Source organism: Mesoplodon densirostris, chromosome 15, assembly GCF_025265405.1.
Source record: "Mesoplodon densirostris isolate mMesDen1 chromosome 15, mMesDen1 primary haplotype, whole genome shotgun sequence".
Lineage (NCBI taxonomy): Eukaryota > Metazoa > Chordata > Mammalia > Artiodactyla > Ziphiidae > Mesoplodon > Mesoplodon densirostris.
The window spans coordinates 75250763-75275724 of record NC_082675.1 but is presented as its reverse complement, the minus strand read 5'-3'; the positions used below and the strand labels follow the sequence as shown (position 1 = coordinate 75275724).

General features: G+C 44.3%; 1 protein-coding gene across 2 annotated transcripts in view; it reads left to right on the top strand.

Moving 5' to 3' along the window:
- CCBE1 (collagen and calcium binding EGF domains 1) overlaps positions 1-24962 on the top strand; it is a 238370-nt gene that overhangs the window by 174261 nt on the left and 39147 nt on the right. The window lies entirely within an intron of this gene.

Below are 24962 nucleotides of genomic sequence, written 5' to 3'. Positions count from 1 at the left end.
AACGGGAGAGTTTAAGGTGAGATGGTTTAGAGAAATGAGACGAAGGATTTCATAGACAATGTTGGTTTTGGAAAGAGGATGATGTGGTTGATTTTTTTCAAACGTGTTGACTTTGAACAGTTCGTGAGAGATCTTGTGAAATTTTCCCAGGGTCGTTGGAAACGGACTTGAGCTGGAGTGAGAGATCGGGCGGATGCAGGGGTCATCAGTTCTGGTGAAGGCCATGATGAAGGCTGTGTGTGGAGCCGGAAGAAAATAACAAAGGGGCCAAAACAGAGCTTGAGCTAGAGAAACCTTGGCTCAAGAGTGTTGAAGGAGAAGGGGACCCGGTACAGGAGAGAGACCGACATCTTCTGGGGACAGTAATAGTCACTTTACAGGAAGGAAAGATTTAACTTGACACTTTTCAGCTTTGTCATCCCAGAAATGATCCCTGCGAGATTTCATCTCGTGCTGGTAGCTTTCATCCACCCCTCCAAATACCCTTTCCACTCTCCCACCTCCTGCTCTCTGCCTGTGTCATCAGGGCTACCACATCCCCTGGCTTCCTGTTGGGTGTAACCAGTGGGGAGCCCCAGGTGGAGATTGGAGGGAGGAAGGAAAGAGATTGAGGTCGGGACATATATTCCTCTGGCTCTCTTCTTGCAGGGTTGCCTCTGATTGGCTCTATCCCTTGATGGACGGTCACTGCTCCACTTAAACTGACCTCAACGAATTTTCTCCCCCTGGGCTCAGTTACTCTCCTTCCTTTCATCCTTTTAGGGAATGGGGTGGTATATTTGTTTCCTGCAGCTGCCATAACGAAATTAGCACAAGCTAGATGGCTTAAAACAACAAAAATTTATTCTCTTACAGTTCAGAAGGCCAGAAGTCTGAAATCGAGGTGTTGTCAGGGTTGGTTTCTCCTGAAGGTTCAGAAGGAGAACATCCCATGCTTTTCTCGTAGCTTCTGGTAGCTGCTAACGATCCTTGGTATTCCTTGGCTTGTAAACACATCACTCCAATCGCTGCCTCCGTCTTAAATGGTCACCTTCTCTGCGTCTCTATGTGAACTTTTCTGCTTTTCTGCCTCTTACAAGGACGCTGCCATTGGATTGAGGTCCCGACCTAATCTAGTATGATTTCATCTCCATCCTTTGCACATTTCCAAATAAGGTCATGTGCTAGGTGGACACAAATGTATGGGGGTGGGGAAGAGAGACTGTATTTAATCCACTACAGGTGGCAACAGCTCCTCTGTGGTCAGCCCCAAGTTCCTTACTTGCCCTGTGGTTCCCTTGCACCCTGCTCACATATTTGTACTTTAGTCCCTTTGTAAACAGCCCCTCCCTGGATTATCCTCATTTTAATGTGACTTCTGTTTCCAGTTGGGACTCTGAGTGATAAACATCTCCTTGGCAAATTTCTTCCCTCTTGTAAAAACCTGTATCAGAACTAACTCCTCGTAGCTCCCCTTTTGGGCTCAGCTGTCAGGCAAGTTAGCCCTAAACATAGTACTCAACCATCGAAGCGCTCTTGAGCCTAAATGCTCTACATCTGTCTTTTCTCTTGAATGACTGTTATTTTGTTCTCATTCTAACATGTCTTTATAAATTATTTTAAAAGATAAGAAGTTGTGTAATTTAGTAAGAAAAATGCTGGTTCTCCAAGACTCTGTCTCTTGCCAAATTACTTACAGTTTGAAGCTCATCCTCGAAGGAATCAAATTTGAGCATCTATGTTTCACATTTTGGGGGATGTATATTTGACTAATCTAAAGCATTATGTCTTAGATGCACACCGGTTGATCGTGCCTGAAAGGAATGTTTAAGTAGTTTTACTTGCGTGTGTAATTCTGAGTTTGTGTGGAATTGTGAGAAACCAACTTTATCATGATGAACATTTCACAGTATAGTTAACAAAACCTACAGCATCAGTTACCGTTACCCTGCTGGGCCATCTCTTGGTTGCATGTTTAGTTTGAAGATGTCATCATGTGGTGGTCCTTTGGAAAATGTAGAGGATCGTAACATCCAAATCATTATTTTCAACTCTTAACAGTTTGAATGTGGCCCAAAGTTCTATTCTTTTGCATTTCACCTTCCACACCACTAGGGAGCTTTCAACTAGGATTAAGATATCTGGCATGATAAAAAGAAACAAAATTGAGTTATTTGTAATGAGCTGGATGGACCTAGAGTGTGTCGTACAAAGTGAAGTAAGTCAGAAAGAGAAAAACAAATACCATATACTAACACATATATATGGAATCTAAAGGAAAAAAAAAGTTCTGAAGAACCTAGGGGCAGGACAGGAATAAAGACTCTGACGTAGAGAATGGGCTTGAGGACACGGGGAGGGGGAAGGGTAAGCTGGGATGAAGTGAGAGAGTGGCATGGACATATATACATTACCGAATGTAAAATAGATAGCTAGTGGGAAGCAGCCACATAGCACAGGGAGATCAGCTCGGTGCTCTGTGTCCACCTAGAGGGGTGGGATAGGGTGAGAGGGAGGGAGACACAAGAGGGAGGGGATATGGGGATATATGTACACATATAGCTGATTCACTTTGTTATACAGCAGAAATTAACACACCATTGTAAAGCAATTTACTCCAATAAAGATGTTAAAAAAAAAAAGCTATCTGGCACGTTTTCATAGACTTTTAGAGCTGGAAGGAAGCGTAGAGGCCATGTAACCCAACTAGTCTAACTCCCTCATTTTGCAGTGAGTAAACCAAGGGCCAGAGAGGTGAATCCATCACCTAGAGCCCCATGATGTATTCGTGGGACAGCAGGGGTGACGTTCCCATGGCAGTGTCCTTTCCACTGTGATTTGCTACACATGACCTTGAACAGGGTCTGAGGGGCACAGAGAGCAAGTGTTATGGGAGTTTGGCGGGGGCGGGGGACGTCATGTCCTGCTTGGCTCAGATCCAGGGCCGCAACAAAGAGGAGGGAGGAAATGGCGATAAATCTTGAAGCTTGGGCAGAGGTTAGCTAAGTTCCCGCTCACACTGGGGGAAGGCAGGAAGACAGTGCCGATTCTATTGGGATGACCAAAAAGTTTGTTTGGTTAGTGAGTATGTTCAGTAAAGTTCTTGGTGAAAATGAAAAGTATGTCTTATTTTTACTTAAGGCCAAACAAATTTTTTGGCCAGCCCACAATAGGCAGTTACCATTTGAGTGTATTTGCCATGGAGCCTACCTAGCCCTGAAACACAAGACGTAAAATGCAACTGTCTTAATACATCTAAGGCACACCTAATATAATATGCTGGTCAGTTTAATCCAGGCACCGGGTCTTTATTTAAACAAGGAATTAAACCAGAATCTTCAATCAAGAAAACTGCATTTAGGCTAGGAAAGGAAAAGGTAGACATTCTAGGATCAGATACTACTGCTAATAGCTAACTATTAGTGAAGAAAATACTTTTGAGTGGAAGAAAGCTAGACTAAAATGTCAAGGAAACATGTTTTAAGCTAGAACTTAATTTTTAAATGAATTTCTTGTGGTTATTCCAGAGATAAGTAAAATCTATAAAACTCAAGGAATTGTTAAGAATGATTGGGCTTCCCTGGTGGCGCAGTGGTTGAGAGTCCGCCTGCCAATGCAGGGGACGCGGGTTCGTGCCCCGGTCCGGGAAGATCCCACATGCCGCGGAGCGGCTGGGCCCGTGAGCCATGGCCGCTGAGCCTGCGATTCCGGAGCCTGTGCTCTGCAACAGGAGAGACCACAACAGTGAGAGGCCCGCGTACCGCAAAAAAACAAAAAAAGAATGACTGTTCTGAGACCCCACGCATATACGGTCAGTTGTCAAAAATTCAATGATCTTTGCTAATTTATTTTCCCCAGCTTTGAGGTTCTGTTCATTCAGTCAGTGAGTCAGCTAGGTGACGTACATTGGCACTCGCCCTCTGCCAGATCCGGGGGAAATCACAAGCATGAACAAGACAAGCTTCTTGCTTTCTAGGAGCTCAGTCTTGGTGGAGAGACAAGCATGTAAATAAGTGAGATCGGAAGGAAGAGACAGGATGTTTTACAGAAGGGATCTTCTGAGGTGGACATTTGAGGAGACCGGGTCACAGTGTGGGATGATAGCGACAGAAGAGGTGGAGTGGGACCACCTGTGCTTTGTGAAGGACTGGACTTGAGACGATATCCCATAGGGTGTTAGGTATATTTTAAAATATTTGCACTTGACGGGATGAGGGAAAGAGTGGAGGCGGGAAGATGAATTTTAAAGGCTCTAAAAATGGTAAGGGTGAGAGAGTTTAAGGTCTGAACTAAGGTCGTCAGGATCAGGGATAGAGAAGAGAGGTGAATTCCAGAAACATTTTCAAGTGTCTGTCCTGGGACTAGGGAGGTTCTATAACAGCATGATGAGGAACCCTGGCTTTTGAGTCGGGCAGATCTGGGTACAGATTCCAGCCCTGTCACTTATGGGTCACGTGGCCTGGCAAATTGCTTCATCTCTCTGGACCTTTGCCCGGTAAGGATAGTGCCTCTCCACGGTACAGTAGTACAGAGCTTTCAGCACATGATATGTACTCAAACAGTAGCTGTTGTTACTGTTGCTGCTGCTGCTCTTAATACCCAGGTGCCCTGACTTCCAGCTGGTTTATTGTTAACAAGTCACTCTTTTGCTACAGCTGACGCTGATGGCCAGTGAAGGGGTACTTGATTTCCATAGGAGTCGTTCCCCTTGCTCACTGTCGGCCATCAGCTGTACCCATGGCACAGCAGTCTGGGTCATATGCACATCACAGGCCGGTCCTTACAGGGAGTAGGCACAGACCCATCCCCAAGAAGAGCACTTGTCTTGCTGACAGCAAAACAGAAGGCTGTCGTCACTTACGAGACACGGCCTTTTCTCCGCTTACATTTGTAGATCGCTATTGGTTCTGTGTTCCTTTTTGACGGGATTTATTATTCATTGGTGACATAGAATGTTATGCATCCTTTGATGGGGAAGACAGCACAAAACTGGAAGGGATTCAGCGGTCCGCCTCCTTGCCAGTGAGTTATGACTGTTTGATTTAAGCAACCTAGCAACAGGATCACCACCAGCCACAAAGCCCGGCATCCTTGCGGCTCGGCTCTGGCACGCCTTTCATTTCTGAAATGGAATTTATGGCCTCCTAAATAGTGTGCCGTTTTTTTTCCCTTTTCTTTATTTCTTTTCCCGCCCCGCCCCCCAGCCAAGGAAACTGGATCCACAAAACCAAGTCATGTAAGCTTGAGAATTCCAAGGGCTCAGAGCTGGGCTCGAGTTCATCAGGCGAGTGTTTACAACTGCCCTCTGGCTCACCTTTGTTTAGATAAATAATTGAAAGTGTGCCATTTACAAGGCTTGGGCCTCAGAGGCACACAAAGGAATCTGGCTGAAGCCTCCTTAATTGAGAGCAGGAGATAACCAACAACACAGCCTGTTCCTCTCTTGAGACGTTAGGGAGCTGGGGATGGGGGGATTTATCTTCTTTGGAATTTGTGTTCTCGGGTTGCCCAAATCCGGATGACACACACATGACTCTTACCTCACACAAAAAAAGCAAAACATGCCCCATATCCCACCCCGGGTTTGTTTGGATTTTCAAGTGAGGATGCAGTCACTCAGCGATCGGTCCGTCGAGCGCTGACTACGTGCCAGGCCTGGGCTTGGCGTTAAGGGTCTTGCCCCAGGGAGCTTCCCCCTGGATGGAAAGAAAGGACACACTCAGATTTCAAGGCATTAGAGCCCTGGTTCTCAATCCTGGCTGATTCTTAAAAATGCTGATTCCCTGGTTCCGGCTCCAGAGATTCCGATTTAATCATTTAGAGGTTGAGCCTGGGCATAAGTACTTCTTCATCCTTTGTGGGGTTTTTTTGTTGTTGTTGTTTTTGTTTTGCATTCAGATCTTTTTAATTGAGCGAGTGTTCTGAGCCTCAGACTCTGGGGACTGAGGTCCTGGCTCTAACCTTGCTTCACAGTATGACCTTGGGCCAGAGTCTTGAGCTCTGGGACTCAGTTTCTCCACTGTGAGAGGGGGATAATCACAGATTGTCTTGTTGCTCCTTGTGAGGATTTGGTGAAACTCCACAGGATGTGGCAGTTTCTCAGCTTGTGACTCGCTCTGGGAACCGGCCACAGCAAATACCCTCCTGCAGCTCTGCCTTCCCGGGGCGGAGGCCCCCCGACGGCAGTGGGAGCACAGCCTTTGGAGGAGGGGCGGGCAGGGCCAGGCCTGTTGGCTTCTGCTGGAGGGCAGATAGCACAAGGCCTCGCACAGGGGCCGAGCAGGCCGTGTTAGCGCTGCTGTTGCTGTTTCCACCACCGCTGCCTTCCAGGCTAAGGCCGACCCTGCCCCACTTCCAGGTTTTATCAGACGGTGGGTCCAGGCAGAGCCTCCTCCCTAGGAAGATGGGATGGGGACTTAGCAGGACATCGTGGGCAGGTTGTGGATGGAGCCGGCTGTTGTCCCTGGTCCTGCACCTGCTGGGAGGCTCCACCCAGGAGGAGCCTCAGGAGAACATGGCTGACTCGAGTCATGGTCTGTTTTAGTAGAAGGGAGCCAACAAGCCCAAGGGGAATCCCCGACCCAGGACCTGCCTGACCCCCTTCGGAAGGTCCCCACTGCTGTCGGATCTGCCTTCTCTGCGACTGGAAATACAGAAGCGGGGTGGGGGGAGGGTATCGCAATGGCCGTCTTCCAGAGTGAGTCACGAGGTGAGAAACTGGCACTTCGGGGGGTCTCCCGGGATCTGCGGGAGAGGGTTGTGCTCTGGGTCCAGCTGGTCAACTGTGGAGTAAGCTGTGCTCAGGTTGGCACTGAGGGGCATCCTTAGACCTGAGGGGGGTCTAGGTGGTCCTCAGGATAGTTTTCCTCCCTTCTCCAGGGAGTTCTCTCTTGATTCAAGGCAGCCCCGGCTGGAGGGCTAAGCCCTATGTTGTAGAACTGGGGCACCTAGAAGTGGACCCTAATTCCATAACATACACCCCCCGATAGCCTTCTGCACGGCAGCCCAAAACCCCCAGGACGCCAGAAAGATGCTGGCCAAGCGGGAAGTGCCCAGAGCAGCAGTGGTGGCTCCTTGGGAAGGCCCTTCTGGCCTACGCCTGCACTCCCGCCACCACCGCCCCATCTTACCACCACACGTGAACACACTCCAGTCCCCCGAGAGATCTCCAGATCTCCCCAGTGTTGAAGTGGTACCTCAGGTCCAGCGTGAGAAGACAGTTGCTTACCTAGGGTCCTTCATTAAATATCAGAACACACTGTCCACTCCTTCCTTTATCACAGAAGCATCACCCCCATCACGGTGCCTGGGATTCTTCACCTTATCCTAGTGCCTGGAATTGCATCAAAGAGTTACTCCTCTGAGTTCAACGCCATCCTTTGTACAGCCAGTGCCCTAAAATAGTGGTATCTTGTTTGGGTGCCCAGTTCTCCTCCTGGCCTCTCGTCTGCTGTCCCCTAGAGTTAAGGGAAATGAACCCTCTGTCCCTAGACATTCTGGCAGGGCTTGGGCTGTGTGAGGACGCAACACTAAAGCTGCCACGGCAGGTTTTCAAGGCTACGTGTATCCCTTAATCACACAGCGCTACATGCTCTTTATCTTAAATGCCATACTTGGGATAGGGAAGAAGAACTGTGGTCTCCAACTCCTGAGAGCTCCTTGCTCTGAGAGTCCATCAGGAGACCAGATTAGAAAGCGTTTCAAAGATCTGGAGGAGGGGAATCCGTTAATAATACAACAGCAGAGAGGGGTCAGCTGCGTGAAACAGCGACACATCTGAGTATGTCTTATCCCTTCTCTCTAATGGAGCCCACAGAAGGGTTTCTTCTGTGTGGAATACAGAGCCAGACCCCAGGGAAAGCCAAACAGAAGACAGAGAGCACGGGGCATTGCCAGTGACTTATGCGCTCACGTGGCCAGAGGCACTAGAACTTCCGTGTTATTTAAAGAAAACTCAACGTTTATGAAACACACTTTCGCACTCCTCTTTGCTCTGCCTGGTACAGCTGGTTTCCCTTTATTTCAACCTAGCCTACAGCTCCTTCTCAAGGTTGCCAGTAAATAATTCACTAATGCCGGAAACACCTGGAGGTTCGACTGTCATTGACAGAATCCTGTGCTCGTGTGATGAGGGCTGTGTCTGCAGGTTAATGAAGACGTTTATGTTTGTCACCATCCAGGGAGTGACTTCTGTCCGTGAAACAGAAATTTGTTCTTTGGATAAAACACAGCAATTGTGGAAACCCTACCTGGAATTAAGCCCCAAATCAAAAGCCTTTTATACTGTGACTTCCAAAAACTGGATCTTTGCTGTGTTACCGGGACAACTGGGAGAGAACAAGATAATTGGTTACAGAGAACCGAAATGCCACTTCAATCTCAGGAGTGAAAGGAGTTGTGGTTAGGATGCCTGGGGTCAGGACGGAGGAGATGTCAGAACATGGGCTGGCTCTGGGGTGGGCGCCCACGGTTCAGGTGCCCCTTTCCAATCTTCTCCACCTAGAGGGGCAAGAGCATTGCCTCTTGGTGTGAAGTAGGACCATCCAGGCTACCCGGTCAGAAGCAAGCGCGGGCAAAGTAGTTTTCCCTAGAAAGGGGCTGTGGACAGCAGTGACTGTCCTCTCTGGCTCGAGGGTACCTGGGTAATTCGAGGGTTTAGCTAATAAGGCATTGCCATCTACTGCCCTGTAACAAAAATCTCTGTGCTGCGTTCCTAAAGCCAAGATAACCAACACCGCTGCATGCTTCTCTGGATGCCCCGTCTCTGCCCTGAGTGGCCTTCCATTCTCTTCCCTGTCAGGATTACAACTTGATCATCCTGTAAAATCCAAATCCGACTCCACAAACAATTCCCAGACCACCCCAGGCTGGGCCTACCCTGTCCTTTGGTAATTTGGGGCAGACTTGAGTGCCTTTTGACATCTTGAGCATTTTATTATTTTCAAAGACCATGTTGTAGTTGAACATTTCTTATGTTCTGTGTCTTTACACAAGTGATTATACAAGTGATTGTGTAAGCTCTTTTTATCTTATGATTCTTTCTACTTCCCAGGGTCAACGTTCAATTATTAGCTGATTCAGTGTAAACTAACATACTGTTTAATCTTTAGGCTTTCCCATATTTCACAGGGCTTCATCAAAACGTATAAATATTCATTTAATATATATTTTAACTCCATACGTTGAAGGAAGACAGGAGAGTAACAACAACAATAACCACTACTACTGTTACTATTACTACTGCTCTCATTATCATTGTCCCTTTCTTGGCCATTTCCTATATAAGAGGAACTATACCAAGTGCTTTATCCATCTAATTTAATGTTCAAAATAACCCTAATAATGTATATATTGATACTGCATTTTTCAGAAGAAGAAACTGAAGTGTAAGTTTATAACTTGTATTCTTGAAACGAGGAAGTGGTGGAATCAGGTTTCAAACCCAGTTCTGCCTGACTTCACAACAGTTGTCCAGGACTTCCCTGGTGGCACAGTGGTTAAGAATCTACTTGCCAGTGCAGGAGACACAGGTTCGATCCCTGGTCCGGGAAGATCCCACATGCCACGGAGCAACTAAGCCCATGCACCACAACTACTGAGCCTGTGCTCTAGAGCCCATGAGCCACAACTACTGAGCCCACATGCTGTAACTACTGAAGCCCACAGGCCTAGAGCCCCTGCTCCGCAATGAGAGAAGCCACCACAATGAGAGTCCAGTGCACCGCAACCAAGAGTAGCCCCCGCTCGCCACAACTAGAGAAAGCCAGCGTGCAGCAACGGAGACCCAAGCAGCCAAAAAAAAAGGGTTGTCCATACTACGATACGATTCAGTGTCTCCAGGTTTTTGTATCTGTTAATAGTTTTGATTCATTCAGGCCTCCTAAATGCCGAGGCCTATGTTGCCACTAAGAAAGGGTCAAGAATGAACATCCTGGGACAACTTAGTCTGGACAGGGTGGCCAAGTTGCCATGCATCCCCTGGATTCTGGTTCCAGCAGCCTCGCTGAACAGTCTTGGACAACTTGCCTAGACTATCTGAATCTCCCAGTTCTTGATTACAAACAGCAGAGCACATATTATTTACTCCAGATAAAGTTGAATATTTTTGGCCCCTGGAGATAACTGATTTGTCATTATTTCATGCAAGAAACATTACTGGAGTTACACACGCCTTACTCTCTGCCCATTACTCCTGCCAGAACCTAATTCCTTCTGTACCTTGTAATACAGAAAAGGAGGAAGGAAGGAAGGATGAGAGCTCACAGGAGGCCAGGAAAGATAAAAAAAAAAAAAAGGAAGATAAAGCGATAACCCATAACTTATAAATAGTGTCTCAGATAGGTTCTTCCCAAGGAAAGAGTTCTGGCCAAGTTCAGTTCAGCCAAAATGTGTTGAATATCTGGGCTTTCAGACATTGGACTAAGTGCTCAAGGAAACTAAGACTCGATTCCTGCCCTGGAGGAGTTCATGATCAGTTAGAGGAGACAGACTGAGTATGATGGTAGAGACGTACATGTCCTCGAATGACCCGAAGGTGTTCTCTGTAGAGCTACCTTTATCGTAGAGCCAAAAGCTATACCTTGTTGTCACAGAGCATACTTATTTCTTTAAGGCACTACCTCTTAAAATTTGCAAAAAATGGAAAGAAATCATCATAAATGACAGACTCCATAGTAGACTCAATACAGGGATGTGGGCAGCCTCTCCCTTCTAATTAAATGATGCTTCAGCCGTCAAGGGGCTTAAGTTGTTTTAAAGATGGATATACCTTCCACCAGGAACATCCATTCCTGCACCTTGGAAATCGTTATCGAATTGAGCTGTGTGTTGACCCACACGTGTTCTACTCCTGCGAGCCATCACTTGAAGCACATTTGTTTAGAGGTCATTACTGAGCTGTAGGTCCTAGCAGAGCCAAGGCTGCTATACTGCTTCCCTGTGGCTCTTGGGCTGTCCTGCAAAACCTACCACACATGCCACGTCTGAGAGTCCACCGGAAGTTCTCGTTACTTTCCCATGTGTTTGCAAAACACTTCAAGATGTCTGCTCACTCATACCCACATCTGGAATGATCAGGGACTGATTTCTTAAAACAAGTGGTTCTAATTCACGGTGGTGTTTTGTTTTTTTTTTTCCGGGGGGGTGGGGGGGATTAAGGGTATGCAGTTTTTGAACCATATTTCTTTTTCTCTGATGAAAAAATACTCATAAATGGAATATTTCATACTACCATTAATAGTTTTGCATAAAATGGATAATTCCTTAGAAACGGAATTTTTTTTAATCAACCTCAATGGAGTATATAAGTTACATTTGATAAAATGCACCAATTTTAAGTGGACAGTTCTATGAGTTTTGACAAAGTGTACACCCATGTAACCACAATGAAGATACAGACATTTTCATCACCCTAAAATCCAGGGAAGACGTTAAAGATCACCCTAGTCCAAAGCCCTTTGTTTCCCGGACTGGGAAGCAGAGACCCAGAGTGAGACAGTGATTTGCTTGAGTGCTTATGTCTAGTTTGTCAGCTTCTCGATCCAGTTCTTCCGGGAGGAGGTCTCCCCAGATCACGTCCTTGGCACACGCCTTCCCCGCGCGTTTTTATCCAGTGCTCTTCTTCACCTGTCCCTCTGAAGACCGTCTCTAGCACACCTCCACCCTCACCATGCCCTTGAGCTGTGTAAGGCCTCAGACATCCTAAACAATTATGTCCACAGTGAATGTCATTAATACCTTCTAGTCTTCCCCAAATTCGTGCTATAAAAACTTCTGTATTTCGGTCTTTTCGATTTAGCCTGCCTTGGTTATCGGTGACCCTCATCCTCCAGACGGCTACACTACAATCAGTCTCTAGTCTTGGACTTCTCTGTTTTCCTTATTCCCCACATCCAGTGTGTTAGGAAATCCTCTAGATACTCCTCGAACATTTCTTTAAAATCTGTTCTCATTTTGCATTTCCCACTGCCCTGTTTTAGACCTTCTGAATCTGTTGCCTGAAATATCTCAGTAGCCTCTTTAACACCTTTCTGTGCCTGCATCCTTTTCTTTCCAATGTCTCAACTGGGCCTAGACTGTGGCTCTCTGACCTACGATTAAATAAGGTTCAGACTTGGGAGGCACAGCCTAAAAGCTGTCTGAGGATATCCTGAGCCAAGGACAGGAAGTTTTTTCCCAGAGGGAAGCTGAGATTGCAAGACAGAGGAGCTGGATTGGGGACCAAGCTGGAGAAGCAAGACTGGTAGGTAGTGAGCGTGGGACCCCTTCATATGGGGCCTGATACATCCTCTGGGACAGGAGCCACTCCAGTGGGCCACACACTTCTGCAGCCCCTGAAACGGACTTAATACTCTTGCCTTTGTACTGAGAGAATACATTTCACTCGTGTTCCGGTGCTTTGAATGCTCTGTCCTGTGTTATGCGGAATTGTGTGTATATGTATATATATTTCTCCCACGTTCGTTATCTTCAAGGACCACATTTAAATCTTAATCATCTCCACATCTTCTGAAACACCCACATCTTCTGTAACACCCAGGTCAGGGCAGAGGTGGCCTCTGGAGGCCTGCAATCTGGGTTCATGTCCAGCTCAGCTACTAATTTGAACAAGTCACTTAAATATTCTGGGCTTCAGTTTTCCCATCTGTTAAAAAAAAAGAAAAAGAAAAAGGTGGTTATGAGAATTAAATAATCTATGGAAAGTGCTTGGCTTGGTGTGTAATAAGCTCTCAATTAAGTGGTGGTTGAATTAAATCAAACTTAATGCTTCTAGTTCTGAATTAATCTGAATTGACATTTTTAATGGGACATTGGATCATTATTTATGTAGTTCGGTATCTTAAATAGAAGATCCCTGCTCTTATCTGTAAATGATCTGGAGGTAGCAATCCCACTTTTGGTGGTGTGTGAATTTCTCCCTCCAGTGCCTTAGACCTGAAGTAATGTCAGTTGTATTTTGTTTTCCATAAGGGATTTATGTGTGTGAGTTATGGGATATGTCATGTCATATGATTAATCGGGTCCCTTCTGTCTTTCAAAGACATTACAAGTAAGATCTCTAAGACTTCCTCATTTAATTCCCAAGTGACTGACCCCAGGCAGAAGTCTGAATCAGCAACTTGTGTTTACGTGTTCCTGTACCGAGCTGTCTCTGGAAATGCCTCATTTACATGGTGAGGTGCAGGAAAGGGGGCCGAGCAGCGCCGGTGAAACTCTGCCCACGTGTGGAACGAAGGATCGTAGCCCTGTGAAAGCAGAGAGTTCTTTAGCTTTGGGTAATTTACAAGGAAGGTTCAGACATTTACATTTCAAGGGTCAGCATTTCATAAGGCTCAAGGGCTCCATGCACAGTGGTTGAGCAGAATAAAAGGCTGTGTCTTCTCTAAGCGCAGTTTGGGTTACTAACCTTTGCATTTCAGTAGCCTTTCTCCCCTGGCTTTATTTCCTTCAGTCATTTTAGCTTTTGGAGGGGTGAACGTGGGTGGGAGCAGGAACTAGGCTCCTATAACTGAAACCAACAATAATAGCTTAAACAAGATAGAAGTTTGTTTCTCTTGCACAAAACTGTTCAGGCATCCTTAGCTCATATGGTGGCTGGGCAGCATCCTGCGCTTACCTCCTTGTATGTTGATGCACCCGTTGCTGACGTGTTGATCTCATTGTCCAAGATGGCACGCCGCCTCCGGTCATGCGTGGGAAGGTGAAGGGGGTGGGTCGCACCCCTTCCACTTGAGGGTGACACCTGAACGCTGCACACATCAAGGCTACTCACATCCCACTGGCCAGGCTTATTCACAAGGCCGTACGTGGTGGATGAGAGGCTGGGAAATGGCTCCTTTATTCTGGGTGGTTATGTGCCCAGCTTATAATTTGGGGTTTTGTCACAAAAGAAAAAGAAGAGGAAGTAGAGGAGGGGGAACAGCTAGCTATCTCTGCCTCAGTAATGACTTTCTGAAAATGCAGCTGTTGGGGTTAATTTGAGGCTTTTACTAGGGAAAAAAATAGAAGGCAATATATACTTTTAGGGCAACCCTGCCTGCCCACCACACCCAGGCCCGAGGTAAGCTGCAGGATTCTGTGGGCCCATGTTAGCCTTGTGGTGCACCCACCGAGGAGATGAGCCCATGTAAGGGTAGGGGGTGGTCTGTGTGAGCTGCCGGTCCAAGCCTTTGCTTATGAGTATAAATACACTTGACCCTTAGACAACGCGGGGATTAGGGGCTCCAACCCTCACATGGTCGAAAAACCCCTGTAACTTATAGTTGGTTCCTCTGTATCCGAGAATTCAACCAGCAGCAGATCATGGAATACTGTAGTATTCTTTACTATTGGAAAACATCCTCGTATAGGTGGACCCACATTGTTCCCGGGTCAGAGGTAGATGTCTGAAAGTCAGTAGAAAATTGAAAACTTTTAAAGAGAAGAGCCCGTGTGCCTGCAGAGTATATTATCCCCAGTGAAACACAGTTAATTGTGGGGTGTTTTTTTTGGGGGGGGTTGTTTGATTTTTGGCCACGTGCCATGTGGGATCTTAGTTCCCCGACCAGGGATCGAACCCGTGTTTCCTACAGTGGAAGTGCAGAGTCTTAACCACTGGGCCACCAGGGAAGTCCCAAAACAGAATTAATTTAGAAACTGAAAAGAATTTTTAAAGAAATTCTCATTAGTGCCCTCGAAGAAATTCTAGAGAAGGATCGCATCTTAAATAAAACAAGCCCTGTGGACCAAAGAATGTTTGGAAAGAAGAAGGAGGCAATGTTTAGAAACAGGCTTATGGGTTATTTGCCTTTGAGCTCTGGCTCCATCCAGGATGCTATTCTATCCCATGTTAGTAGTGAGAAGTTAACTTTTTCCTCTGACTTTTAAAATATAACGTCTTCTCTTTACGAAAGTAACACTTGATGATTATACAAAACTTAGAAAATACAGGCAAGCAACATGAAGGCAATTTTGATGCCTGGAAATTTGCAGTTTAGGTGTCAGAGAGGTGAGAGTTGAGATCCTGAGGCTGGATCCACCTTTGAAGAAGAGAAAGGAGTGTGTTTCCATTGTGTTATATTCATTCGAGAATATAACCGATATTTTATAATAACTTTAAATGTAGTATAATCTATAAAAATATTGAATCACTATGTTCTACACCTGAAACTGATATAACATTGTAAATCAACTATACTTCAATAAATAAAGAAGTTAGTAAATAAGACAACAGGAGTGAGGAAACAAAACTGCAGAGAAAGTCCAGAGTGGGAGGAGAAGGAAGGAGGAACAGTCAGGAAACTTCTGGACTGCCTTGGTAACCACCGCAGATGACTTGTATTGCTCCATTTATCATGAATATTTTAGTGCCTGAAGATAGGATTTTCTTGATGAATGCTACCCTAGAATATTACTAATAACACTGAGGTGTTTCTAGAATGCTTAGAGAGTTAAGAATAAAAATAAATCAACAACTAGGGCTTTGGGTCCTACAGTGTCACTGCATACGATGAACCATGTTGCTGCAAGGAATAATCTCCACTTTCCAGGCTCTGTCTGTGGACAGTGACCCACGGAGTAGGACACGATTCACAGCTATCAGCACCTCAGAAAATTAGCAACCGTAGGAACACATGTGAGCAGAGATGCACTGGTTTAAATGTGTCCCACAAGTGGGGGAAATGTTCCATTAAAATCCTCCCTAAGGCAAGCCTATTAAACCAGTTATTTGAGGTGCAAAAAGAATGAACATCCTATTAAATAGTACACTAAATCCCTAAAGCAATTTCTTAATAATTACTGTATATTGATTCCAGGTGACTTGGTCAAAAGCAGTTGGGTTGAAACCTAGTCGGTCCAGTTTGTCCAAAACATAACTGCTCAGTTTCTGGGTTAAGCGAGTCATGCTGGGTGCCTATCTGCTCAAACACGCTCCTGAGCGTGACTCCTTACCCAACTTTCAAAATCACAAGCTTCTGAAACTGTTGTCAAGCCTGGCATTAGAAATGTACCAAACCACCCTGAAAAGACCCCTTTATTATTTTATTTTCCCTTACTACATACAAAATCAGTACCTGGTCATTACAGAAAAATCCGGAAACACACAAAAGCAAATATAAGGCGCCCTCTTGTAGCTCACCCGCATGCAAAGGACCACAAATACACAGTGTCTTCATTTTTGCCGTAAAAATTTCACCACCTGTGTATATATAAGCATATACATAGATACACGTTTGTTTTATTTTGTTTTTCACAAAGATAATACCAAACTACCTTTTCCCATTTGTTATAATTTTTTATTATGTTTCAGAAATGATCAACTTATCACCTGATTAGGGAAAAGGCAGTCAGCGAACAAGATGATAACGAGGGTTGATGAGGTAGAAAACTCATTTGGGGAGGCAAGGAAGGAGGAAAAAATGTGTGAGAAGGGAGCTGGGGTGTCTAGTGTTGGCATCGTTGCAAAGAGGAAGTTAATCAATCCCAAGTTCTTATCTCTTTAACGTCAGCCCTGTACTCCAGTCAGCCCTTGGCTGAGGTCCTTGACCCTGGGGTCTGAGGAACACTGGTGTACCAGGGAGATAGGGAGACGCTGGCAGGCACATCACGTGAAGGTGCCTGCACGTGTTCTCAGCCTGCAGCCGGGGCTTTTGTCCACACGCCCCGCCTCTGCAGGGCTCCAGGGTCCTTAAAGTTGGCCATCACAGTGAGGACACAGCAGGAAAACCACATTTCCTTCTACATTTTCCAATGGACTTAACGTATGCCAGCACTGTCCTAAGCTGTATCTTAACTTATGAAATCCTCCCACCAAGCCAATGAGGTGAGTACTATTACTCTCCCATTTTACACAGAAGGAAATCAAGTTAGAGGGACTTTACATCACTTGTCTAAGGCCCCACAGCTGGAAAGCAGCGGTGCGTGGATTCAGACCCAGGTAGTACATCCCCAAGGAGCAGGGTCCTAACTACCAGCTCTTCTGCTTTTTGGGTAGGTGCACGATGAATGTTTGTTGAATGAATAAATTATCACTTGCAGCCTTGGAGGATAAATACCTTTTGGTTATAACTTTAACTCCATCTGAGAATAACCTTTTCACATGCGTTTAAAGACATTTTTTTTTCTGTAATTCACACAATTAAAACCCACATGAAACCATGACCAGGGTGTTCATGGTTAGAGGGATCACTTCAACAGCGTTCCTTCCTCACTTGATCATTTTGTGTATATGTGGTAAAATATACATAATATAAAATTTACCATTTTAGCCATTTTTAGGTGTGTAGTTCAGTGGCATTAAGTACATCCACATTGTTGTGCAAGCTTACCACCATCCACCTCCAGAACTTTTTCATCTTCCCAAACTGACATTTTTGACCCATCTGTAACCTGTGTTGAAATATCCTTCCTTTTGAAAGATGAATAATATTTCGTTGTGTATATATACCACATCTTGTTTATCCAGTCATCTGTCGATGGACATTTGGATTGTTTATACCTTTGGCTATTGTGAAAGATGCTGCTATGATCAAATATCTACTGGAGTCTGCTTTCAGTTCTTTTGGGTACATACCCAGAAGTGGAATTGCTGGATCATGTGGTAACTCTATTTTTTTTTTTTTTTTTTTGCGGAACCACTGTTTTCCTCATTTGATTTTGACCACCAGTAATTGTGCACCAGTAATAGTGATTATACCTAAAATACTCCTTAGGAGTCTTTTAATATTGTCACTGAGATTTGGCAGTAACAAGCTTATATGTAGATGAATAAATAGGTTTGTTTGGGTTGGCTTGTTTGTTTGCTGATGCCATAGTAGACATGATATTATTCCATTTGCCTGGGAGGAGCACTTTCTGGTTAAAAGGCTGGAACCAAGCATGTCTAGCTGGGAGGTGAGTCATTTCGTTGGGCTCTGTTCTCAGGTCATCTGGTGTGAAAGGAAGTCTAGTAGCTCCTACAAAGTCATGCAAAGCTCGATAAAAGTTTCCCCAAAGGAAGAAAGTTAAAAGGAAGAGAGGAAAGCTTCCTCACTCTAAGGAGCTTGACCAAAAGATCCAGGACCACTGTTAGATGCTCAAGCCTTTAATATTAGCCCCAAGGGATCCGTGGTCTGTGTTCTTCCTGGCAGAAGTTTCTCATGGGCCCCCGGCTCGGGCATACCACAGTGTGGTTGGGCTGGTAAGAATAAACGATGTCACTCGGCTCTATGCTTCCTCTGTCTCATCTGTCTTCATTTAGGACGGACTAGCTGAGGATGTGAGGAACCCACCATCTGTCTGCCTTTAGAAGCCGTCACCAGGAGGGCTTCACTATCTTGGAATGAAATATTAAATTGGAAGCGTTCTTTATTTTTTTAATCTTTATTTTATATGGACTATAGTTGCTTTACAGTGTTGTGTTCGTTTCAGGTGTTCGGCAAAGTGATTCATTTATACATATACATGTATCTATTCTTTTTCAAATTCTTTTCCCCTTTAGGTTATTACAGAATATTGAGCAGAGTTCCCTGTACTATATAGTAGGTCCTTGTTGGTTATCTATTTTAAATACAGTAGTGAGTGTATGTCAGTCCCAACTCCCAATTTATCTCTCCCTCCACCACCCTCTTTCCCCTTTGGTAACCATAAGTTTGTACTCTGTGTCTATGAGTCTGTTTCTGTTTTGTAAATAAGTGCATTTGTATCATTTTTTTAGATTCCACCTATAAGCTGTATCATGTTGATATTTGTCTTTCTCTGTCTGACTTACTTCACTCAGTATGATAATCCATGTTGCTGAAAATGGCATTATTTCATTCTTTTTAATGGCTGAGTAACATTCTGTGGTATATATGTACCACATCTTTATTCATCTGTCGATGGACATTTAAGTTGCTTCCGTGCCTTGGCTATTATAAGTAGTGCTGCAGTGAACATTGGGGTGCATGTATCTGAAAGGGTTCTTTAAAAAACATTTGGGAACTCTGTGTGGCTGGGCAGAATTATCTACTCGTGGGTGGGTTAGGTGCTCCTTGGTATCCTAGTCTTGAGCTTCTTGGGTACAGTTTTCCAAAAGAATATACCTTCTGCCTCTTGCCCAGTAGGCAAAGGATATCAGGCTAACTTCTTCGGTTTGAGGTGGGAACAGGAAGTCTAATTTCTCATCAGACTTTCAGGTCATCTTGCTTTCTTCTGGCCTCCACTTTCCTCAGTATCTGGCATCTCCAGTTTCAACGGCTTACTGAGGTTCTGCAGGGTCGGTTGGCTGGTCTCTCCATGATCATCTCTTCTAGAAGCACTCAGGCTTGAAGTTATCCCCCTTTGCAAAATCACTTCCCATTCTTCTGTCCACAGGCCATGTTCATATTCAGCTAACCCTTGAACAACATGAGCTTGAACTGTACAGGTCCACTTAATACACAGATTTTTTTCAATAAGTATTCAGTACACAGTTGGCTCTCCATATCTATGGACGGTTATGGAGCACCAACTGTATTCATTGTACTCTGCCATTTTATATAAGGGACTGCAGCATCCGTGGATTTTGGTATATCGGGGCTCCTGAAACCAAGCCCCTGCAGTTAGCGAGGGACAACTGTGTTATGGTCCAGAGTTAGAAAGGTCTCCTAAATCCATGGGATATGAGTTTGCATTTTATTTCTTGTTCTCCTTGTTATTTGGAGTTAACTGGTGAAAGAAGACGATGACAAAAATGTTACTTTTCTATCATCTTGAAATCAGAAGTTTCTCTCCCTCCTCTCCCTTCCCCTTCTCTTTTGTTTTTGGAAGAAGAGATGGCATCTGCCATTGACTAAGAAATGTTAGAAAGAGATGAGTCATGAGAGGAAAGCATCTGGGAAGAGTTGCTTTTGCTGTTTTCTTGCTGTGTTCATAAAGCTGCAACTTAGAACACCATTCTGACCCCGAACCAGACCCTGTTCTAGGCACCTTTATTTTATTATCTATAATCCTTGTGTTAATCCTATAAAGCAAATTCTATTGTTCATGTTTTATCCGTGAAGAATCTGAAGCTCAGCAAGTTTTAAGAAATGAGCCCAAGGTCACATCCTGAGCTCTTTTAAAATTAAAAAAATTTTTCTTTTTAATTTTTTTTTTTTTTTTTTTTTTTTTTTTTGTGGTACGTAGGCCTCTCACTGTTGTGACCTCTCCCGTTGCGGAGCACAGGCTCCGGACGCACAGGCCTATCGGCCATGGCTCACGGGCCCAGCCGCTCCGCGGCATGTGGGATCTTCCCGGACCGGGGCACGAACCCATGTCCCCTGCATCGGCAGGCGGACTCTCAACCACTGCGCCACCAGGGAAGCCCCTCTTTTTAATTTTAATTTTCTTTATTTTTTGGCTGTGTTGGGTCTTCGTTGCTGCCCACGGGCTTTCTCTAGTTGTGGTGAGCGGGGGCTACTCTTCGTTGCAGTGCGCAGGCTTCTCATTGCTGTGGCTTCTCTTGTTGTGGAGCACAGGCTCTAGGCGCACAGGTTTCAGTAGTTGTGGCCCACGGGCTTAGTTGCTCCGCGGCATGTGGGATCTTCCCGGACCCGTGTCCCCTGCATTGGCAGGCAGATTCTTGTCCACTGCGCCACCAGGGAAGCCCACATCCCAAGCTCTTCAGAGGTCAGAGCCAGAATTGTAAGCCAGGTCTGCTTAACTCCAAAGCCTTTGCTCCAGCTAGCTTGGCACCAAATTCTCTAAAAAGTGTGATTCTTTCTCTCATGTTTTAAAAAGCCTGGTATATTTGGTGCATGTCTAGGCAGCTATGCAAAGGAAACCTCAAGTAAATCTTAGGAAAATTTCCTGTTGCCTTGGAGCAAGGGTTGAAATACGACTTGCCTACTAGCTCATGTGACCTTTCGAGGTCCCTTCTTCTGGCCCCCTAATTCTGTAGGCAGTGTTGTTGTTGTTTAATTCTTTTTGAGAATCTGGTAACTCACAGCAGACAGTTGGATGATGAGATCTCTGTTATCTTCATTTTCCCGATTTAGTTTTTCCTTCCAAAAGCTTTCACACACACTTGGCTGGTGGGATATATTTCTGGCTGCATAGTTTTTATTTATGATTTTTTAATGTGTGTTAATACTCAGGGGCACCCAGGGGAAACATCCACAGGCTTTCCTGATTACCAGATGTCACCCTTTCTATGTAACAACCATCTAATCGCCACTTCCCCTTGCCAAGAAATGAGAAAAGCATTTGCATTTGGAAAAAGCACGTTGTGGCAACGTGAAGCGTATTAAGGACTGCCTCCCCTGATTCCACTTGAGCTTTTCCTGTCTTAGTTTGTTTTCTAAAAGATAAAAACCGCACAGCCATGCTCGCAGTTAGATCTAATAAGTGTCTGTGCTTGCATAATGAGGAGATTTCAGTTTGGCTGACTCAACTTCATTATACGTGAATTATGTTGTAAGTAATCTCTGAAACAGTATAACATGTATGGCCAGTGTTTATTTTGTGATGCTTTGGACTATTTCACTGTTTACATGGTGACTTATGACTGATGGGTGTTTAATATGCAAAATAATGCCGTGTTCCCAGGAGGGTACAGTGGAGCCTCCAACCTCCTCCTCTCGTGCAGAGAGTGTTAGCTATGCAGTTAAGAAAAAACAGCCAAGGGGAAGTTAGTTCTTCGCTGAGCGGATATTTAAATGAAGCATGTCCATCCTGAAGCTCAGATTTTCTGACAGAGCTCCGTAGCCTCTTGAAAGCATATCAAATCACTATGTTATCATTTAATTCCATAAAAAAGCAAATGACAGGTGACTTTTGGCTCCACTGTGTGCATGGTCCCAAGCCCTTGAAATGCTCAGAAAGGTTAGAGTGCCCAAGTTTAATGTCTTAGATGTAGAAAAACAGATTATAAGGATTTCCTCCATTTGCATGAACTTTAAAATGCCATAGAACATCTCAGAGGCAATACCTTAGATATGCCATTTAGGTAGAAACAGACAAATAGAACCATATGTTTAAACGTAGTGTTATACTTGAGATGTATCAAAAGCACATGGTTTGCCCCTCCCTCCAACTTTCTCATGAATCACTCAAGTTTCGAATCATCTAGTGCACTGCTTCCTCCTATAGTTTTCTGTAGGACAGCCTTAAGTAATACAGTAAGTAATATCTGTGAAATTTTAATGAATGCTCTGTTAAGCCAGTTTTCTTTTTGGTTGTTAGGAACTTGGACTTTCTTTTTTTAATTAATTAATTAATTATATTTATTTTATGGCTGTATTAGTTCTTTGTTGCTGCACTCGGGCTTTCTCTAGCTGCGGCGAGTAGGGGCTACTCTTCATTGCGGTTCGCAGGCTTTTCATTGTGGTGGCTTCTCTAGTTGCGGAGCACGGGCTCTAGGCACCCAGGCTTCAGTAGTTGTGGCACGCAGACTCAGTAGTTGTGGCTTGTGGGCTCTAGACGCAGGCTCAGTAGTTGTGGCGCACGGGCTTAGTTGCTCCGTGGCGTGTGGGATTTTCCCAGACCAGGGCTCAAACCCGCGTCTGCTGCATTGACAGGCAGATTCTTAACCACTGCGCCACCAGGGAAGTCTGGAACTTGGACTTTCTTAAACCATGGAAAACTAGGCAGAGTTAATTTCATAGAATGTAAAGGTAGGTCTCCTACCACTGTTACAAATAATAATCCTCATAAATTTATACCCCACGGGCTTTTCTTGTCATGTAAAATTACAATGCGGTTGCAGATATTGGGGAATTAGGTCTAACGGGAAGCCTCTGGACGTTGCCCCAGATCGCTCATATCAGTAAATTACATATACGTAAGTATTTCCTTTTAACATAAAATATGTCAATGAGAGATTATAAAATAATATATACTGAGTGGACAAGTACAGGCAGGCAACTATATCCTTTGTTGAGGGTGGGGTTGAGCTTAGCTGTTTCACTCAAGTCTGCTTTGGGAGCATCCCAAATGCCATTGTTTTTATAATGGAAGCCCACTTATTTTGCTTTGGAAGTAGGATTATCTGCTGCATCTGGGCTGCACGTGAGATGTTACAGGAAGGAATGAGGTAATACTGCTAAACCCGGTTAGGCATCAGAATGTTCTCGTACTAGATGTGATGTTTATAAATTGTATAAAGTAATAAAAATTTTCTGAATTTTTAAAGCTTGGGGAAGAGATTGCTTAAGTTTCTCCTATGAGTGGTCATTCACGTAGCAGACCAGTTCACAAAAATTGATTTGACCAGTAAGATTACACTGACTTGCAAAAGTAGAAAATAATGCCGTTAAATTATTTTTTACTAAGATGGGATGGAAAAAATGCATTTAACTTTGTCTCTTCTTAAAGAGACAGAAGGTCTTGTCTAGTCCGGTCGAAGGTTCTGGCCATTTGATGAAAGTGGAAACTTGCTTTAAGACACAGATAATGCCTAATTTTCCAAATCAGTGGTTTGTGCCCCTGATTTCGTATATACAGATGACATGTTAACACAGGTGGCATGATAGGTTGCAGGTGATATGCAGTTCCTAGCTGGTAGATGCTATTTAACTTAATCCCTTTGTGTTCCACCTGGAAAGCATATCCAAATGCAGATGAGTCAGAATGACATTGCGATGAGAATAACCTTGAATCTGATTTCTCTTATGGTTACAAAGAAGAGTATTTTTAATGGTAGTTTAACCATTATAGTCAACTCAAAATATCTTGGTAAGTTCTTGAGATTTGCAGATTCACAGGGCCCTGGTTAATTCTTGCTCTCTGATTTAACATACACTGATGTTGGAAGTGGTAAAGGGAAGCTTACTTAGAAACCAGCTGGGAGAGGAGGGAAGGGAAAAGTGATGGAGATTGGCGAGTTGGAGAGCTGAGATTTCCTACTTTTTCATTCATTACAAGTATATCTTCCTTTATATCATTGAACATAGTTATATGTTTGCGTCTGATAATTCCAACCTCTGGGTTATCTTAGAGTTCACACCATTGATTGTCTCTTCCCTTGAGAATAGGTCACATTTATTCACGTTGTGTTGTAGAGACCCTGCATCCTGATACATTCGTCCAAAGAGTATTGATGTTTTCCTTTTAGCAGACAGTTAACTTGATTAGACAAAAAGTGAAAACTGGCCTGTGGAAGTGGCAGCTCAAGTCTTCATTAGCTGAGATGTTTTGCATCTGCTCTTCACACACATGGATTAGGGGTTACCAGAGACTTGGAGAGAGTTTATACACAAAATTCAGGGCTCTCCTTCTCTAGCACTATCCTTTCCAGGATTTCTTCTCAATTTCTCATGGCTCTGGATCCCAAGGCTTTGTCCTCTGTTTGATCAGGCCAAAAAATACTGCAGGTTTGCTTTCAGACTTTTCACTTCCACATGGCAACTGTGATCTGCAGACAGGATAAAGCCCTAAAAAGCAGGAAAATTACGCTCTGTCAGTCCCTTGTTGAAAATTTCAGCTCTCCTCCTAAATCTGTCTGCTTTAACTCTCCGGAATCATCAGGTAGTTGTTTGCTTCTGTTTTGTCCGGAGTTTATTGTTGTTATCTGCAGAGGGGGCTGGTCTCTTAGGACCATACCAGAGATATGATCCCTACAGTGGAGACTTGCATTTTGAACTGATGGCACCATTTCTTGGGCAGAGATGTAAGTCTTGGATGTTTATGTTAAAATTTGCCTGATAGCCGTTCTTAAAATTCAGATATTTTAGGTATCTTTAGGTACCTTATGTGGTACAGGTGTTTTTAAAAAAAAGGGGGGGGGTGGTCAGAATGCTTGGGTTCCAGTCCCAGGCTTGATAATAATTAGTTACCTAATTATTATATGGTAATTATCAATCATATGTTATAATTAGCCTAATGTTACTATAATTAGCTCATATAATTAGCAAGTCATGTGAATCCTTGACCTGTAGGATGTGATAAGCCACTAATCATCTAATATAAATATCTTGAAGTCTCAGGGTTAATTCACTTCATAGGATTCAAAGGATTAATGTCCTGTATTAAGTTTGGAAAAGGTGTGGTCATATGGTAGTGATAATATTTTTTCTTTTTATCTCAGA